The 21,312-nt window shown below is 44.9% G+C and overlaps 1 long non-coding RNA gene across 1 annotated transcript; it reads left to right on the top strand.

The window, feature by feature from the left end:
* The first annotated feature begins 188 nt into the window (after positions 1-188).
* LOC125127752 (uncharacterized) lies at positions 189-6,168 on the top strand. Its single transcript, XR_007135050.1, has 2 exons — positions 189-4,636; positions 5,717-6,168. It is a non-coding gene; the product is annotated as an uncharacterized LOC125127752 (long non-coding RNA).
* Positions 6,169-21,312: the final 15,144 nt, after the last annotated feature.

The following is a 21,312-nucleotide window of genomic DNA, read 5'->3' as shown; positions in this document are numbered from 1 at the left end:
GGACAACTGCCTGATACCTTCCTCATGGCGTAGGCAGGGGCCTGGGGCTCAGTGGGGACCTGTGACTTGCCTAGGTTCCCCCCAGCAGCTAAGTGGTGGAGCAGAGCTGTTGCTCAGGTGTGACTCCAATGCTCTGAGTGGAGCCACAGGACCCAGCTGGCAGGAGGTGTCCTGGAGCTGCTAGCAGTGCTTGTGGGAGCAGAAAGCCAGAGTTGGTCTGCCTTGGTGGTGGCCTCACTTGTGGGGCTGCTGCTGAATCTTCCTGGTGAGCTCCCCACCCTACCCCCCACTTGCCTGCCAGATGGGGAGAGCGGGGCACAGGAGGGTCCCACTGGGGGCGCCTGGAGGGAAGAAGAGGGGGAGGGACGGGGCCAGAATCTCGGCCTGGGCATCTGCCTTTTTTCAAATGTGGTTGCTCCAGAGGCCAAAACCCATAGCCGAAGGCCCTCTTTCGTCCAAGTTCTGCCTGGTGGGCAGGGCACCCCCACCTGTCTCAGTGGCGGGGGTGCCTTGTCAGAGGCTGCGCTGCCCTCCCTCAGGCTGCCTGTTCTCAGAGGCTGGGCACAGCTGCCTGCTGAGCTTCATACAGGTTCCTGGAAAGGCAGTGCCCCCATGGGCCCCAGGTCCTGACTTCAGGCCTTGGATTTATTAGCCGGTGATGAGGTAAGGTAGCTGGAGGGTGGTCACAGCTGTTGTGGACACTCAGGCTCTGCAGGGACATTTCTGGATCCCCCACCTTCCTCCTTTGGGGAGAGGCCAGGTGCCAGCCCAAGCAGCCTGAGCAGCTTTGTGACCTCCAGCCCTGCGCTCATCCACATACTTCCATCTTTCTGAGCCTATGGAGTATCTGGGGTTGACAAAGAGGGGTGAGAGAACCAAATTCGCCCATCACTCTCCCTACAAGTGCCCTGAATGCTGGGCTGCAGGCCTTTGGGGTCAGATCCCCTGGGTGTGGGATCTGCTGTGTGTGGGTCCTGCCTGGTACAGGACAGCTTTGCTGGTTCCTCTTCATCTGCAAAGCTAGAGAGGCCTCCCCTTGGCACAGAGATGGGTTGGTGGCCTGGCGGCAGGACTTGAGCTCTGGCTGCTCAGAGCTGTGAGGGTGGCGCCCTCTGGAGGATGCTCTGGGAAATACGGTCTTTGTGGGCATCCTGGTCCCACCTGACCTGTGCTACCCTGTGATCCAGCTTTCCACTTCTGTGTATTTATCCAAAGGAAACAAAATCACCATCTTGAGAAGCTACAAACACCCAGGGCTGAATATGGACATGTTTCCTGGAAAAACCTCCCTGCCCTGTGCCCCGCAGCTCTGGCATGCTAGCTTTCCATGATTTTTCTCCCTCTTCTCAATCCAGGGATGGCACTGTCCCTACTTACCAATGAAGAAGCATCTCTGAAAGATCCCGTAGCTTTACAGGCCAGGCCAGGGCTGAGTGGAGTGCCCGACTCACTGGAAGGGCATCCTGCACGCGCCTCATGGCCCTGCTGCCCTGGGGGGACAGGTACACCTTGGGTCCTTGCTCCTTATACTCCTTCCTCCTCATGCTTCTTTTATCCATTACCTGGCACGTCCCAACGGACCCTGACTCTTCCTGGGGACCTACAGGCCAGGACCTGCCATTGAGGCATAAACCATGTTTCAGGGCCATTTCTAGGACCCCTTACAAACCATCTGGCATTTGAGCTGTTGAAAGTGCTGGTGAGTGGAGGCAGCCCTGGAAGGGATGTCCCCACAGTCCTGGCCTTTTTCCTGGTGACAGTCTAGGTAGAGCCCGCATGTCAGACATTTGACAGACAATGAGTGTCTATTCCCTGTGGCTGCCAGACACATGCAGATAGTCAGTGGACAAAATCATTAAGTTTCTGCCCTTGAGAAGCTGACATTCTGTAAGGGGAGGGGCAGTAAATTAAAAAATGAATAAAATATAAAGTGTCAGGAGAAGTTAAGTGCTAGGGAGAAAAACAGGGCTGGGAGTAGGTTGTACAGTTTGCTGTTGTGGCAAAATATAACTTAGCATAAGCTTTCCCACTTGTGAGTGTACAATCCAGAGGCTGAGTGCATTCACAATACTGGGTCACCATCACTGTCCATTTCCAAGGGACGAAGTTCTAAACACAGTGGCCAGAGAGGTAGAAGGTGGCATCTGAGCACCGGCTGGAGCAGGAGGGGACAGGTTCCTGATGCCAGAGCAGTGGGTGGGGAGGATCAAGGCCCAGGGTGGAAGCAGACCCCTGTCTGAGGCTCTGGAAGGCTATGCGGTTGGAGCAGCATGAGTGGGGGACCCATGGGCTTCAAGAGGTGCCTGGCGGCTGCATGTCCTGATCTGAAGTTTAACAAGAGTCCTGTGGCTTCTGGGTATGACTAGATGCTGGGGGCAAGGGGCGGCGGGGCAGGGAGCCTACTCACAGACTCCGAGGCAGCGGCAGCGTGTCTGGGTGCAGGTCTTTTGTTTTCCGGCCATTGGGAAGCATTGGAGGTTTGAGGGAGAAGAGGGAACTGGGGATCTCTGAGAGCAGGAGCATGGCGGCACCATGCAGGGTCCTGCACTTCTGGAAAGCATCAAGTTCCCTCCTGAGACTGGCGGCCTTCTCCCCACCACTCCCTGGGGGAGCTGGAGTAGGGAGCGCTGGATTCTTGTTGGGTGGCAGCTGGGTGGGAGTCTTGAGACCATGTGGGGGGATAGACAGGAGGACAGTAGGGAGTGGGGAACCCAGGATGCAGGTCGCTGTGGGTTCAGAGGACTGCGGGGACCCGGAGGAGGGCAGCTGGGAAGATAAGAGGGCAGCTAAAATCAGTGCGGCTGTTGGGTGAGTTGGTGGGAGCAAGTGCAGGGAGGGCAGGAGAGAAATCAGTAGAGGAGAGAACAGGATGTGGGGGCCTTGAAATCGGTGCAAACAGGACAGCAGCGATTTGGGGCAAGGACTGCGGAGGACATGAGAGTCTATGGGCGACTGCAGTCAGGGCACGGAGTGGGGTGAGTGGTCTAGTCTCTGGCTGTGACCTAAAAAGTGGGGAGCCACGGGTCTGGAAGTAGGGGGGTCATGCAGCCCACTGGGGGTAGCGTAGAAGGGGGGCTGCAGGGGGAGCGGGCTCAGGTAGGCGCAGCATGGCTGGACTGGGAGGGAGCTACTAGAGCGATGGCCGGGAAGGCCCATAGGTAAGTGAGAGGTTTCCATTTGGGTCAAAACTAGATGCTGCAGATGGTGGCCTGAAGATGTGTTTAGTTTGACCCACATAATTTTAAAGAGTGTTTTTGTTAACTAGTTGACAGTATTTAAAAGATAGATTTCACATAAAAATTTGGATATCAAGCTTCTCTTTAAAAATCAGAATTTCTGGCCATGTGGGGTCACTGCCTGGAGCTCTGTGGTAGCTGCTGCCCCTGGGTTAGAGTATATCTGTCCACTCACTACAGCCTAGCTTGTCCCCAAGCCCAAGGGACCCACCCCAGCCAGCCACCTGGTCTCCCACGTTCGAACCAGAGTCCTGCAGTCACTCAGACATTAGGCGGCAGCTTTCATTCTGTTGTCATAAGATGAGCCAGGCCAGCTTCCTAAGCAAATGACTCTAAGAATGTCCTGCTGGAAAACCCAACAGGGCTTCTGGACAGGAGAGGAGAACTGGGTCACTCAGAGTTTCCAGGCCACAGGGGCAGGCTGGGTGGGCTGGACAAAACACAGGCCTGGGTTCCCACCCTGCCCGATGCCCCACCCTGGGTCATGTCTGCACGTTCATGAAATGAGGGTGGGTACTTTCCTGTTCTGCAAAGTGACCCAGAGTGAGAGGTTGACAGGGCCTAGTGACTGGCAAACAAAAGGTACCTTCCCCCTGAACACACCCTGGTCCTGAGGGAACCTTCCCAGCTCCTTTGGTCCCCTGGCTCCTCCTGCGACTAGCGAGTGGAGCCACTGCCCAGCCTTGTTTGTGAGGCCTCCCAGGAGGGAAGGGGCCCCTGGAGGCAGAGCAGGAGGAAGGGGCTCCTGGGCAGGGAGGGGGGCTACCCCCGCCTCCCACGAGGATCCTGAGTTCTTGGCTTGGTACTCAAGATTCCTACCCCTGCCTGGCCTTGTCACCCCTCCTCTGGGGGAGCAGGGGACGAGGAGGAAAGATCAAGGGGGTGGAAGGCAGCACCTGGCCCTGAGACTCCCCCATGGGTTCAGGGAGGCTTCTTAAGCCCTTTCCTTGAAGGCAACAGAAATGAACTCCCACCCAGGCAGGACAGAACCTGTGCAGCTCACAGGCCTGCAGGCAGAGCTGACCAGGTTACAGGGGCACTGCCCTGGCTCCCCCTGGCTCCTCTCTTCCCAAGCCTGCATCCAATGATATCACACTGGTACCCTGGACTAGGCCAAAGCAAGAGGATTCGCACCTCCCCAAGCCGGCACCCCAGCGTTTCCCAGGACACTGCTGCTCTGGCTCAGCTGCCTTCCCTCCTTAGGGGGTCTCAGGGCAAGGACAGACCTTCAGGAAGAGAGTGTGGTCCCTGGGCCTGTGCTCACCTGTGTTTCTGAGGCGTGGGCCTGTCATCTCACAGGAAGTGTGTCTGCCAAGTAGACCAAAACAGTAGCTGCCACACGGATGATTCCAGGCGAAGAGGCTTCACTGGGCCTCCATCCCCTCATCTACAATATAGAAGTAAGTAATTTCTACCTCAAGAGTCACAGGTATTTAGTGAAAGTGCTTTGTAACTCAAGTTCTGGATGATTCTGAGTCATCAGTAGCTTCCCTGTCCTTCTGCTTGGCTGGCCTGACCAACACTGCCCTGCCCTTTACCTCAGGGCTTTTGAAATTCCTGCTGTATGGACCACTGCTCTCCTGCCTGGCTTCTGACTCAAAGCCACCCTGACCTTTTGCTCCCATCTGGTCTGGGATGAGAATGGCAAATCAGCTTCCCGCCAGGTACCAGCTCTGATTGATGGTGGTTTGTCTGCTTTGGGCTGACTCAGTGTGAAAGTGATGTAACTGATTAGTAATGTCTGTCAAGTACCCAAGAGAGAGAGGATGCTCACCTGCCACAGAGTTGCCATCCCTGTCTGTATATATACCCTTGATGACTAGCTGGTGACCACCTGATGATGGGCTAACTTAAACTTGGGTCCCTGACCTCACTGCCACGTCTCAGCCGCAGGTCCTACGCAAGGCTGTCTGGTTTCCCTCCCACATGAGCAAGGGTTGTGGGGGAGCTGGGTTTGGGCCAGGAGCCAAATCCTAGAAGCCTGGGTTGGATGTCACTTGCCCATGAGCTACTGGGTTGAATGGGTGGTAGACAGGCAGGCAGCTTCTTGGGGGATCCAGGTTAGCTGCCCCCCACCCCCACCAAAAAAAAGGTCTTTCTACATGGGCCATGTGAAGAGGGATTATCTCTGATGGACACCAAGCGTAGAGGGGAATGTTCTAGTGTCGCCTATAGAGACACTGAAGTGCATTTGAGATCCCGTGGGTCCCGAGGGAATCAGCAGATGATAAATGACAAGGATCATTCCCATTCCATCTGATCAGCTCACTGTCCTGTCTAAACCTGGCCTGTGCCCTCAGGTTAAACCCCAAAAGTCTCCATGTGGAAGGCTCCTTGTTGGCCCTGCTTTCTCCCTATCTGCTGTCTGCCCGCACCCCGCACTTCAGCTCCTTAGCGTGCCCTGCTGCCCTTGAACGTGGAAGCACAGAAAACATCAACCTGAAAAACATTCTCTCCACTGCTCCCACTCTTCCTTCTAGACTTCCAAGGAAGCCTCACTGGCTCAGGGACCCATCCCACCTGCCTTCATTGCACCCATCTCCCATCCTGCCACTGCAGGACTTATTACAAGTTGCCAAGGCCAGCGCCACAGGCCAACGGGAGATCCTGGAAGAAGATGGCACGGCCTAACAGATCACAGAAGACTCCTACATTTAGAAAAGTGGTGGACCAGGAGGCATTCTGTTCTGTAGAACAAAGGCCCTAGGCTTTAGCCCACAGGACTTTTATTAGGGAAGATGATATAGGTTAATAAGCAAAATCAGGTGCAGTTAATGATAAAGCTACCTCTTAATGGGTGTGCTTTTGCACGTGCGACAAATTTGTTTACTGCATTGTTCAGCAGTTTCAGTGGTATCCAACATCTCCCCCTTTTTTATTTATTTGTTGCATAAGAACAGTCCTAGTAAATTTTAATTGTGGAGTGTTTTGATTGCAGAGCCTTCATCTGGTTTCCATGGATCAATCCGATTCTGCAGACCATGTCTGCAGCAGGTCTCCAAGTGGAACAGTCTCATTCAGGGGATGGGGGTCTGTCTCCATCCTCCTAGGAAACTATCATTCCAGCTTTTTCTTTTCTTTTCTTTTCTTTTAAATATGGGATGGGGTGATGATCCTCTCTTCTGTAGCTGCTTCCTGCTGGCTAGGGGCAATGAGTACTGGGTGGCTGGATATAGTAGGTTCCTACTACTATAGAGATTGGGAAGAGAAGAAAAATAAGATGAGACAGAGGTTTGGAATTTAGGTTGATACTGGTACTGTTGGAGGAGTGTAGTTTTATTTAAATAGGTTTTAATGTTTAATGTGGTATATAAGACATAAATAACAGGAGCTATTTGTCCTTATATATGTTGTCTCCTTTCTGTTATTATATGAGAATACCTTAAAAATGTAAGGATGAATTCTTAAAACTCTTAAATTTTAAATTTTAAGAATTTATTCTTAAATTTAAGAATTTAAATTCTTAAAATTTAAAAATTTTAAATTCTTAAATTCTTGCCAGCTGATGCTACTTTGACAAGGCACATAAACCTTATAGTTCTTAGCAATACAAAGCCTTGTCTAAAATTACTTCCATAATATTTCCTAGTATGATCTTGGATGTCTGAACCATAGCTACTCTATTCTGCCCTTTTTTTTTTTTTCTTTTTTACTGGCCAATGCAGATGCCACTGTTAATGATTTGTTTTTCTAGATACGAGAAGATGTGAGAATTTGGGTATATAAAAATCCTTACCTGAAATCTAACTATCTAAAGGCCTGTTCTTTCAGTTTTCTCAGAGCACAGAGTGCCTAACTCCTGATCTCCATGCTGAGCTCTGCTCAGGGGGTGCTGCAGGTTGGCAGCTGCCATGGCTCATGTTTTACTTCATGTAAAGGCTGATGGCAAGTGCCAAACCAGTTCACAGTGCTCCCATAGTCATAAATTCAACCATAGGCAATCTTAGAACATAGTTTTGAGAGTCATTTCTTGACCAATTCGTCCCACAGCGCTAGGAATGAATATTCCTAAGTCTGGCAAAGATTTTGCTGATAGGCAACTCAATGTGCTATTACAGAACTAGGCCTTATTAGTAGTAGCCAAAAAGTCTCTGGACCACCTATCTTTCTAGTCTATTATGGTCCAGGAAAATATTCCCTCATGTTGAATTTTCCCATATATAGAGATCACTGACCTCACACGGAACTGTGTATCATTTCATCAGACTCAGTTACAAATTTGGTAATGAAGGAAATAGCAATTTTATGAAAACTAGAAGTGGCAATTTTATGAAAACAGTTAATAAAAATATAGCAGTATTAGTAATAAAGTCAAATGAAAATTTAAGAGCTTTCACCTTGTTCAGCTGGCTAGTCGTTTCTTATCTTTAAAGGAAATTATATACTGGCTTTGTCCGTGCAGCCCAATCCCCTAGTGTTATTAGGTTTGTTACCTCTAGATGGTTTAATCGTTCCCAACATAAAGGAGTATTTAGACTTATATTAATATAGAATGGCAAAGTTACAGCCCTTGGCTAAATTCTCACTTTTTGCTAATTGAGCTTGAGTAACATTAGAAGAAAACATTTACGGCCTGGGTCAGAACAGGTTATTAACTGGCCAGGTGTGGGGGATCCCACCTAGTAACATCAATAATAAGAGCCTTGGAGGGGAGAAATCCATCAGGGTAAACCAGAAGGAAAACAAATTGCCATATGAATCAGATGTGGCAATCTTAGCACAGTGGTCTACTTATGATGTCTTTTTTTGTACAGGTATTGGTGTTTTTCTTATTAGAGCCTTGATTTAGGGTGGGCTTGAAGTCACCAGTTCTCTCCATAGACCAGTCCAATGCAGAGGCCCTTCTTAAGTGAGAAATATAAATTTAAGAGTTAATTTTCTTCACTCCTTCCTATGGCACCTAAGAACTCCTGATAAGGAACCTTTTATCTAGGCTGGAGACAACCATTTAAATGATACTTCTCCAGAATGTATATATATTCCCCTGGTTATCATGGGATATCTGATATTCACCCAGAGACAGATTACAGCAATCAGTTTCAGAGAAACTTAGATTATTTTTCTTAATAACACAGTTAAAGTTCATAATAACAGTGGCAAATAATTTTTTGGGAGGCAAGTTTTAGATAGTAAACACTAGTCTCAATAAACAAAACTAGAATATGAATCAAAGCACTCTTTAAAATTACCCTCATTTTTACCAAATACAGCCAAATTAGGACTGTAGAAAGTCTTTCCCAAATGAAAAACATGTTTTCTAACCATTTCTTTTTTATTATTCGGATGCCAGGGAGCTGGGAAGAACCAAGTGACCATCTTGGATTTCCCATAGCCCTTACTTAGGAAAACCTTCTTTTAATAGAGACCAAATCCAAAATCAAATTTTGCACTAGCTTACTTTTAAAATTAGTTTGCTGAAATTTTAGGAGTTCCCGTCGTGGCGCAGTGGTTAGCGAATCCGACTAGGAACCATGAGGTTGCAGGTTCGGTCCCTGCCCTTGCTCAGTGGGTTAAGGATCCAGCGTTGCCGTGAGCTGTGGTGTAGGTTGCAGACGAGGCTCGGATCCTGCTTTGCTGTGGCTCTGGCGTAGGCCGGTGGCTACAGCTCCGATTTAACCCCTAGCCTGGGAACCTCCATATGCCATGGGAGCGGCCCAAGAAATAGCAACAACAACAACAACAACAAAACACAAAAGACAAAAAGACCAAAAAAAAATAAAATAAAATAAAATAAAATAAAATTAGTTTGCTGAAATTTTAAACTTAGCCCCAACCATGTGCAAAATTCTTTTCTCATTATCCACTTCCCACAAACCTTCCATCACTTTCTGTATCCCTATTACTCTGTCCCCCATCTTTCCATTCAAAATAACAAGCTATAAGACTCTTTTCTCTTAATAGTTACATTCCTCCATTAAACCTAGGTACAGTAAGGTATTATACTTAATGTTGATGACTCTAAAGACATGTCTATATTAGATCAACAAACTTTGATATTAACATTTAATAATATCGAATGCTGAATTTTCTGCAGTTCACGTGAACAAAATTAATTTACTTTAGGTATTTTGAGAATTCATGTAAGCACTTCATTTCCTTTAAATCAATTAAGTAGAGCTCTTTTATGCATTAATTTTGGTAATGCCTTACATGCACAATACACACAAAGACACACACAAACAAGCAAATCAGACCTCATATTTCTCATTTTGAAGTTTTAGCCATGAATAAGGTTCATCTGTGTAAAACCTGTCAGTTACAAGAGAGATTGGATTCAAGTTTATGCTCCTGCAAGGGTTCCAAAACGTGTCTTACTACACCCTATGTGGAAAAAAACAGAAATGGAAAGACAGGCCCCAGACTGATGGGCGTGCTTTAAATTTTCTCTTACATGATGTCAACACTCTGGGTCCATAATACCTGCGTCTGGAAATCAAGGATTATATTTGACCACGGCTTCTACCTCTCTCTCAGACTCTGTTATCCAAGCCCCTGACTGTTTTATCGTACATTTAAGTAACTGAATATAATGTTTAGCATCTTGATTCTTCCCCATTGTTATCCTGGTTTAAAGTTTCCACTTGCCACTCACAGACGTTTCCGGCGTCTGCAGTTTCACCTTTTCCTGCTCATGGCAGACCTTAATTTTTCTTTTCTCCACTCATGGCGGACCTTCTCTTCCAGCCCCACAATGGGTACCACTCTGCCACGGCCAGCACTGCCTGTCAACAGGAGATCCTGGAAGAGGGACAGCACAGCATAAGAAAACACAAGATTCTTTTACATCTAGAAAGTGGGGGACCAAAAGACACAGAACAAAGGCACCTAGGTTTCAGCCCACATGCCTTTTATTAGAGAAAGTGATGTAGGTTAATTAGCAAAATCAGGTACAGTTAATGATAAAGCTTTCTCTTAGTGGTTGTGCTTTTGATCATGCACCAAATTTGTTTACTGCATCGTTTGGCAACTTCAATGGTCTCCAACAACAAGTCTGTACTCCCCCTCTCACCCCAGACTGTAGGCTCTCTGCGGGCAGCCAGTGTGTCCTGTTCACCACCAATCCTCAATTCTACCTAGCTTACAGGACAGGTGTCCTGGACTCATTCTGATTTTTGAACCCAAATTATTATGGTATTTACGACATTGCTAACATCAGAAACCCTTTGGGGGTGTTCCTCAGCTGCCTCGGAGTGTTTCCCCAAGGGCTCTTACATCTACAGGAGCCATCACCAGGTTATTTATGGAGAACTGGTTCTCAGCCCATCAGCCCAGAATGCTGGTGGTCCTGGAGATCCTGGAGAGAAGCATCTCTTCCCACCAGAGACCTTGGCCAATTTCCCACCTGCCTTTGGAGAAGGGATGGAACTCACTCTTGACTGTTGCTTCAGAAACATGGGCCAAGTCCCATCCCCTTCCCCCGACACAAACTTACACACACTTAAGACTTGAGACTAGACAGGGACAGTAACAAGATTTTATCAAAGTTTCGGGAAAACCAGAAGAGATGCACAACAAAGACACAAGTCATAACTGCTGCTGCTGCTGCTTTTTTTTTTTTTTTTTGCTTTCTTTTAGGACCACACCGATGACATATGGAGGTTCCCAGGCTAGGGGTCACATCGGAGCTACAGCTGCCGGCCTACCTCACAGCCACAGCAACGCCAGATCTGAGCCACACCTGTGAGATCTGAGGCACACCACAGCTCACAGCAATGCTGGATCCTTAACCCACTGAGGGATGCCAGGGATTGAACCTGCAACCTCATGGTTCCTAGCTGGATTTGTTTCTGCTGCGCCACAACAGGAACTCCTGATAACTGCTTCTTGAAATTGCTCCTCAATCCTACCCACATAGTAGGTGCTGTTCCCAGTTCTTGAAGTGAGTCTGTTAGAATCCAGACCTCCAGACACCACCTGAAGCTCCACATCTTGGGATTTAGCCAAACTCACTCTCTGCCTCAGAGAAAGGGGGAAGGTTTGCCTTCAGCCTCTTCTGATGGGTCTCTCTCCAAATCCTCATTTCCAATTCCAGAATCAACCTCTGCTCCTGGACCAGTGGTTACAACTTAGAAACCAGGAGTGGCCAGAACTTTGGGTTAAAGATAATGGAATAAAAGAAGCCAGCGAGAGGCTCTGAGGATGACCTGGGCATACTGAAGCCTCTGCCCCTTTAGGGGCTCCCAAAGGGAAATGGTACGTTTGATGCTGTGTCCCCCCTAATTCCTAAGTTGTAAACCTAATGTTCCATGTGACCGTGTTAGAGGGGATTATGTCATTTGGGTAGATCCCTCCTGAATGTGATCAGTGAGCCCTTTCCCCTTCTGCCAAGGGAGGTTATGGCTAAAAGATGGCCTAGGAAGGGAGCAGGCACTTTTTTTTTTTCTTTTCATTTTTGGCATATGGGCTCCCAGGCCAGGAATCAGATCTGAGCCACAGTGAAGATCTAAGCTGCAGCTGCAGCAATGCTGGATCCTTAACCCGCTGAGCTGGGCTGGGGATCAAACCCGCATCCCAGCACTCCCAAGACATTGCTGATCCCATTGTGCCACCTTGATCTTGGACTTGCCAGCCTCCAGAACTGTGATAAATTTCTCTCACTTAAAAGCCACCTAGGGAGTTCCTGTCATGGTGCAGTGGTTAACAAATCCGAGTAGGAACCATGAGGCTGCAGGTTCAATCCCTGGCCTTGCTCAGTGGGTTAAGGATCCGGTGTTGCCATGAGCTGTGGTGTAGGTTGCAGATGTGGCTCGGATCCCACATTGCTGTGGCTCTGGCGTAGGCTGGCAGCTACAGCTCCAATTAGACCCCTAGCCTGGGAACCTCCATATGCTGTTGGCATGGCCCTAAAAGTACAAAAGACAAAAAATAATAAAAATAAAAAAGAAATTATGAGTATGGAGACTATGCAGCAAAATGGAAAAAAAATCATGTTATTACTACTTTTTATTTATTTATTTTTAAATTTTCTTTCTTTCCTTTTTTTTTTTTTTTTTGCTTTTTTAGTGCTGCACCTGAGGCATATGGAGGTTCCCAGGCTAGGGGTCAAATCAGAGCTACAGCTGCTGGCCTACACCACAGCCACAGCCACAGCAATGCCAGATCCGAGGCACATCTGCAACCTACACCACAGCTCACAGCAATCCTGGATCCTTAACCCACTGAGCTAGGTCAGGGATTGAAACTGCACCCTCATGGTTCCTAGTCAGATTCGTTTCTGCTGTGCCACAATGGGAACTCCTGGAGGGATATTTATTTACTTACTTACTTACTTACTTATTTTTTTAAATTACTCAAATGAATTTATCACATCTGTAGTTGTATAATGATCATAACAATCTGATTCCACAGGATTTCCATCCCACAGCCCAAGCACATCCCCCTACCCCCCAAAATGTCTCCTCCGGAGACCATAAGTTTTTCAATATCTGTGAGTCAGCATCTGTTCTGCAAAGAAGTTCAGTCTGTCCTTTTTTCAGATTCTACATGTCAGTGTTGGTGTCTCATTGTATGGCTGACTTCACTTAGCATGATAGTTTCTAGGTCCATCCATGTTGTTAAAAATGCCGGTATTTCATTCTTTTTAATGGCTGAGTAATATTCCATTGTGTATATGTACCACATCTTCTTGATCCACTCCTCTGTCAATGGACATTTAGGTTGATTTTAAACAGGGTAAATTTTTAATGTGGGAAAATAGTAGGCAGAATAATGACCCCTCCCCCCAAAAAAGTTCACATCCTAATCCCCAGAACCTATGAATACATCAGGTTACATGGGAAGGAGAAAATGAACCCACACCTTTGGAAGCCACCCAACTGATGGGGGAGAACAGCCAAGACAGAGGGACCTCAAAGTCTCTGAGAAAAGCACAGCAGCTGGACTGAGGAGGGCAAAGTGGAGTGAGAGCCGCACAGATATTCTGAATTGCTGGCCCAGACACCACAGCCTGAGATGCTTGGGTGGGGGCTGGGTGCTGAGACTCAGGCTCCAAAGGTCAGTCCCAGGGAGAGGACTGGGGTTGGCTGTGTGGGGACAGCCTGAGGGGCTGAGGAGTGGTGTGCTATGGGCTGGGGAGTGGAACACCACCTGGCAGGGAGAACCCAGGAGAAGGTCTGGGCCCGCAGGAGAAGCAAGGTGCCATTATTGGGGAACGTGAAAGGAGGAGGTGGGAACTGCCATAGGAAACTTCCTGAGTGTGTGTGCTCCAGCTCTCAGAGGGTGGGGTGCCTCTGATTCAGGCTATGTGTGGCAACAAGCCACTTGCTCGAGCTAAGGGAGACTGGGCGCTCCCTTTGTGCAGGCTAAGGATAGATGGGAACTTCTTGTGTGGGCTAAGGGCAATGTGGTGCCTCTTGCATGATCTACAGGTGGCAGGGACAGACTGTGGTGGTCATGTCAGAGTCCAGAGGGAGACGTGGCCTGCCACCACTGGGGGCCTGAGCAGGCTTCACCTGTGGCCCCAGTCACCCCAGGGGTTGGCCAAAAAAAAAAAAAAGAGAGAGGGCAATGCAACTAAGCACCACACATTGTTGCTCTCACTCTCTGGGAACATACCCTCCCTGCAGCTGCCACTGCCAAACACTCTAGAAGCACTCAGACACTTGATCACTATCCCTTCCCAAGACCCTACAACTAGGAACAACTGGTGCAGCACCTCCTGTGTGGGCTAAGCAGGACAGGGTGCTCCTTGCATGGTCTGCAGGTGGCGGGGGCAAACCACTGCCATTATCTCTGACCCCACTTGGGGATCCATGAACAGGCACCACCTGTGGCCACAATCACCTCAAGGATAACACAGAGGAGGGCATTGTGACCAAACACTACTTGTTGTTGCTCTCTTTACCCTGTGAACTCACATACCCTGCCACTGCCACTGCTGAATGCTCTGAGCACAGCCTAAATCTGCCTGAGGCTCATTACCACTTCCCAGGGCTCTGCAACTGGGAGTAGCCTGTGCCACCTTCCTGCAGTTCCTTGCTACTGTCAAGGGCCTAGCAACCAGGCACCAACTACTAGCCCTACCCATTACCTCCTTCTCCCTGGAAACACACTCAACACCCTGGGGATAACAGCCTGCTCACACCAAAGAAAGAGACAGAAAATATCCAAACTCCTACATCAAAAATAAATCATAACCCCCTACAAAATATAAAGGGGTGCTCTTGCATAGAAGTAGCCCTCCAGACTATAGTTTGGCTTCCATAAACTTACAGAAAACAAACAAACAAAAAAACATAAGCAAGATGAAGAAGCTCAGGAGCCATTCCCAGTTAAAAGAACAGAAGAATTCACCTGAAGCAGCAAACAATAAAACAGATCTCTGCAGTCTGACCAACACTGAATTCAAAGGGTAGGTGGTGAAAATACTGGAGGAATTAAGGCTGAATATCAAGGAATTAAGAGCAGATATGAACAGTAATGCAGACTCCTTTAGAAAGGAACTAGAAAATGTAAGGAGGAACATATAAGAATTAGAATATTCCTTTGCAGAGACACAAATTGAGCTAAAGGCACCAAATAGCAGAATCAATAATGCAGAGGAATGAATTAGTGACTTGGAAGATAGAATAATGGAAATCACCCAATCAGGACAGAAGTCAGAAAACCAAATGAAAAAACATGAAAGCAATGTAAGAGATCTATGGGATAATATAAAGTGGGCCAATCTATGCATAATAGGAATTCCAGAAGAAGAAAAAGAAAAGGGGACTGAAAATATATTTGAAGAAATTATGTCTGTAAACTTTCCAAATCTAAAGGAAACTGATATCAAGATACAGGAAGCACAGAGGGCCCCAAACAAGTTGAACCCAAATAGAACTGCACCAAGACATATAATAAAAATGGCAAAGGTTAAAGATAAAGAGAGGATTCTAAAGACAGCAAGAGAAAAGCAAAGTATTAATTATAAGGGAACCCCAATAAGGCTCTCAACTGATTTCTCTACAGAAACACTACAGACCAGAAGGGAGTGGCAAGATATATTTACAGTTCTAAAAGGAAAAAATTTGCAACTTAGAATACTCTATCCAGCAAGAGATCACTTAAAATAGAAGGGGAAATAAAGAATTTCTCCAACAAACAGAAGCTAAAAGAGTACAGCAATATTAAACCCATTCTAAAAGAAATACTGAAAGGGCTTCTCTAAATAAATTTTTGAAAAAGTAAGAAGAAATAGGATGGAGGAAACCACGATTGGAAAGCAATCACTTAAATAAGCCAGCATATAGATCTAAACATGAAGATATTAAAAAAAGACTTCAAAATCATAGAATGTGGGGAAGGAAAGTAAGAAAATATAGATTCCTTTTTAAATTTTAATAATGTGTTTAAGCCTATATGACTATCAGGCTAAAGCGAACAGATACAGGAAGGGGTTAACATACTTAAAAAAACAGGGCAACACAAATCAAAACCAAACATTACATTCACAAAAACTGAAAAGTGCTCAAGCATAAAATAAATGGAAATCATCCAACCAAAAAAAGAAAGGAAGAAAAGAGAAACATAGAATCAATTGGAAAACAAGGTTTAAAATGGCAGTAAATACATATCTATCAATAATTACCTTAAATGTCAATGGACTGAACGCTCCAATCAAAAGACACAGAGTGGAAGATTGGATAAGCAAGCAAAAACCTACAATCTGCTGTCTACAAGAGACTCACCTTAGGGCAAAGGACACATATAGATTGAAAGTGAGGGGATGGGAAAAGATATTTCATGCCAATGGACAAGACAGGAAAGCAGGAATTTCAATACTCATATCAGACAAAATAGACTTTAAAATGAAGGCCATAAAGAAAGACAAAAGAAGGACACTGTTTAATGGTAAAAGGATCCTTTCAAAAAGAGGATATTACAATCATCAATATATATTCCCCTAATATAGGAGCACTCAGATACCTACAACATACTAACAGACATAAAAGGAGGAATTGACGGGAATACAATCATAGTAGGAGATTTTAACACCCCACTCACATCAATGGACAGATCCTCCAGACAGAAGATCAGTAAGGCAAGAGAGATCCTAAAGGACACAGTAGAAAAGTTATACTCAATTGACATTTTCAGGACATTACATCCAAAAAAATCAGAATGTACATTCTTTTCAAGAGCACATGGAAAATTCTCAAGGATCAATCACACATTGGGGCATAAAGCTAAACTCAACAAATTTATGAGCATAGAAATTATTTCACATATCTTTTCTGGCCACAGTGGCATGAAACTAGAAATCAACTACAGGAAAAGAAAGGGGAAAAAACTAACTACATGGAGACTAAACAACATGCTACTAAAAAACGAAAGGGTCAATGAGGAAATCAAGAAGGAAATTAAAAAATACCTCGAGACAAATGGTAAAGAGGACACGGCCACTCAAAATCTATGTGCTGCCACAAAAGCAGTGCTCAGAGGGAAGTTCATAGCAATACAGGCCTTCCTCGAAAAGAAGAAAAATCTCAAATTGACAACTTTACCCACCACCTAAATGAATTAGAAAAAGAAGAACAAACAAAAGCTAAGGTCAGCAGAAGGAAGGAAATCATAAAGATCAAAGAGGAAATCAATAAAATAGAGATTCAAAAAGCAATAAAACCAAGAGCTGGTTCTTTGAAAAGGTAAAAATAAGTTGACAAACCTCTGGCCAGACTCACCAAGGAGAGGAGAGAAAAAACTCAAATAAACAAAATAAGAAATGAAAAGGGAGAAATCACAATGGATACTGCAGAAATACAAAAACCATAAGAGTATACTATGAACAATTGTATGCCAACAAATTTGACAACCCAGAAATAATGGACAACTTTCTAGAGACTTACAGCCTGCCAAAACTGAATCAAGAAGAAATAGATCAACTCAACTGACCAATCACTAGAAACAAAATTGAATATGTCATAAAAACACTCCCTACAAATAAAAGTTCAGGACCAGATGGCTTCACAGGTGAATTATACCAAACATACAAAAAGGAATTTATATTCATCCTCCTTAAACTTCTCCAAAAGGTTGAAGAAGAAGGAACACTCCCAAAGGTATTCCAAACCCCACCACCACTCTAATACCAAAACTAGGCAAAGATACCACCAAAAAAAAAAGACAGAAAAAACTATAGGCACATATCTTTGATGAATATAGATGTGAAAATTCTCAACAAAATTTTAGCCAGCCAAATCCAACAACATATAAAAAAGATCATACACCATGACCAAGTAGGATTCATCCCAGGTTCACAGGATGGTTCAACATATGGAAATCAATCAACATCATACACCACATTAACAAAAGAAAAGTCAAAAATCACATGATCATCTCAATAGATGCAGAAAAAGCATTTGATGAAGTCCAATATCCATTCATGATAAAAACGCTCACCAAAGTGGGTATAGAGGGAACATACCTCAACATAATAAAAGGCATTTATGACAAACCCACAGCAAATATAATACTCAGTGGAGAAAAGCTGAAAGTCTTCCCACTAAAATCTGGAACAAGACAAGGATGCCCACTCTCACCATTGTTATTCAACATAGTATTAGAAGTTCTAACCACAGCAATCAGACAAATGAAAGAAATAAAATATATCCAAATTGGAAGAGAAGAGGTAAAATTGTCACTGTATGTAGATGATATGATATAGAAAACCCTAAGGACTCAACCCAAGAACTACTTGAACTGATCAACAAATTCAGTAAAGTATCAGGATACAAGATTAACTTCAGAAATCAGTTGCATTTCTGTATATTAACAATGAAATATTAGAAAAGGAATACAAAAACACAATACCTTTTAAAATTGCACCTGAAAAAATCACATACCTGGGATAAATTTGACCAAGAAGGTGAAAGACTTATATGCTGAGAACTTTAAAACATTAGTCAAGGAAATTAAAGAGGATTCAAAGAAATGGAAAGATATTCCATGCTCTTGGGTTGGAAAAATTAACATTGTAAAAAGGGCCATACTACCCAAAGTGATCTACAGATTCAATGCAATCCCTATCAAATTACCCATGACATTTTTTCAGAGAACTAGAACAAAAAATCCAAAAATCTATATGGAACCATGAAAGACCCAGAATTGCCAAAGCAAACCTGAGGAACAAAAACCAAGCAGGAGGCATAATTATCCCAGACTTCAGGCAATATTGCAAAGCCACAGTCATCAAGACAGTGTGGTACTGGTACCAAAACAGACATACAGACTAATGGAACAGAATAGAGAACCCAGGAATAAACCCAGACACTTAAGGTCATTTAATCTTTGACAAAGGAGGCAAGAATATAAAATGAGAAAAAGACAGTCTTTTCAGAAGTGTTGCTGGGAAAACTGGACAGCTGCATGTAAAGCAATGAAACTGGAACACACCTTCACACCATGCACAATAATAAACTCAAAATGCCTTAAAGACTTAAATGTAAGACAAGACATCATCAAACTCCTAGAAGAGAACATAGGTAAAATATTCTCTATCAACCTTACAAATATTTCCTCAGGTCAGTCTCCCAAAGCAACAGAAATAAAAGTAAAAATACACCAATGGGACCTAATCAAACTGACAAGTTTTTGCACAGCAAAGGAAACCATAAAAAGACAACTTACAGAATGGGAGAAAATAGTTTCAAATGATGCAACAGACAAAGGCTTAATCTCTAAATTATGCAAACAACTTCTACAACTCAACAGCCAAAAAGCCAACAACCCAACTGAAAAATGAGCAAAAGACCTGAGTAGACATTTATCCAAAGAAGATATACAGATGGCCAACAAACGCATGAAAAAATGTTAAACATCATTGATTATTAGAGAAATGCAAATCAAAACTACTATGAGGTACCACCTCACACCAGTCGGAATGGCCATCATTAATAAGCCCACAAATAGCAATTGCTGGGAAGGGTGTGGAGAAAAGGGAACCCTCCTGCATTGTTGGTGGGAATGTAAATTGGTACAACCAGTATGGAAAACAGTATAGAGGTACCTCAGAAAACTAAATATAGAACTACCATGTGACCCAGCAATCCCACTCTTAGGCATATATCGGACAAAACTTTCCTTGAAAAAGACAAATGCACCTGTATGTTCATTGAAGCACTATTCACAATAGCCAAGACATGGAAACAACCTAAATGTCCATTGACAGATGAAAGGATTAAGAAGATGTGGTATATATACACAATGGAATACTAAGGCATAAAAAAGAACAAAATAATGCCATTTGCAGCAACCTGGATGGATCTAGAGATTGTCATACAAGTGAAGTAAGTCAGAAAGAGAAAGACATTACTATATGATATTGCTAATATCTAGAATCTAATATACAGCACAAATGAACCTTTCCACAGAAAAGAAAATCATGGACATGGAGAATAGACTTGTGGTTGCCAAGGGGGAGGGAGAGGGAATGGGATGGACTGGGAATTTGGGATTGAAAGAAAACTATTGCCTTTGGAATGGATAAGCAATGAGATCCTTCTGTACAGCAATGGGAACTATGTTTAGCTGCTTATGATGGAGCATCACAATGTGAGAAAAAAGAATGTGTACATGTGTGTGTAACTGGCTCACCTTGCTGTACAGTAGAAAATTGATAGGACACAGTAAACTAGCAATAATGGGAAAAAATTAAAAATCATTATAAAAAATATTGTAGTCTCTGTGCACACGGGGCCAGAGACAGACCAACATGCGCTTCCATGAGAAATGAGAGAGAAAAGCTGACATAGTTCCAATGCTTGTCAATGAGCTAGCACAGGGATATCCTTTGCCCTTTAGGGGAGATGAGGATCACAAGAGCAGCATTCCAAGTAACTTGCAAACTTGTTCTTGAGAAATGGGTCTGCAGGATGGTGTCCCAGTCTGTCTAAAGCAGGGTCCAGACTCAGTGCTGAGTGCCCAACAGTATAACAGCCCCAAGCCTATCACCTTATGACATGTCTCCTGCCTGTGTTTCTGAAAGGCAAGTCTGAGCCAGGGCCGCTAGTGATAGGGTTCCAAGTGCCGAAGCCCTGAATTGCCTGATTCTGAATCAGCATCAACTCTGTTGTGGACTCTTTAACATGCTTCTCTTCACCTGAGCTTTGGTCATGACAATCAAATATTTCCTTTGACTGCTGACATCTGTGTGACTGCACTAGACAGCCCATCACTGTGGCAGATCTGGACAATATCTAATTAGACTAACAGAACTGAGTCAGGGTCATGGCTGTGCTCTAGGGAGGCCCTGCATGTCCTGGGGCACCCCAAATCTTCTGTGAAGTCTGAAGGAATTCCCTGAATCTCCCCCACAAATCCTTCTTCGGGTATAAGCCAGCCAAATGTAATATTTGCTTCTTGCCACTTGAACACAATCAGCCATCCAGGTATCCTTTAAGGTGAATGTCTGTCATCCCCACCAACTGACCCCAGGTAGCAGAGCCAAGTCAAGAGTTGGGCTGATCCTTATCTTCCTGCCAAGCCAGTAATGACTGAGAGGACTCACCAGGCCTTGTGCTGAGCTGGGCCAACTAACATGATAGCCTAATAGCCCTCTGTAGTCAACACAGGATATTGATCTCTACTACATCATTTTTGCTGAGGAACCCCTGAGGGCAAGGAGTACATGGTACACTGGGCTCCCATCTCACAGGTAAGCGAAGGATAGTATGTTCAGAGAGTAAGTCAAGCCTCTCTGATTTGTAATATGAGGAAGAAAGCTTGCCAGGTAGTGAAGAATTTGAATCACTCAAGAATTTTCTAAAACTATACTTTTGAGTTCACACATATTCAGAACTCGGACCAAAGACACCTGACTAATCTTTGGGATAAACTGAACTGTCATTTATATGCAACCAATACATGGAGTTTACAAGGCAGTTCTTGCAGGCTTGCTTTCTTTTCTTTTCTTTTTTTTTTAAACAAGTGGCCGCACCTGTGGCATATGGAAGTTCCCAGGCCAGGGGTCGAGCCACAGCCACTGTAGAAGCAACACCGAGTAGCTATGTTGGGAGCCACACGGTAAGTCCTTGCAGGCTTTCTTATCCCATTGTTGGGCCTCATCAAACCTGCACTTGCACAGAAAGTAAAGGAAAGC

The sequence above is a fragment of the Phacochoerus africanus genome, chromosome 5, assembly GCF_016906955.1.
Source record: "Phacochoerus africanus isolate WHEZ1 chromosome 5, ROS_Pafr_v1, whole genome shotgun sequence".
NCBI classification, from domain to species: domain Eukaryota; kingdom Metazoa; phylum Chordata; class Mammalia; order Artiodactyla; family Suidae; genus Phacochoerus; species Phacochoerus africanus.
This window is presented reverse-complemented; position numbering and strand designations above follow the sequence as displayed.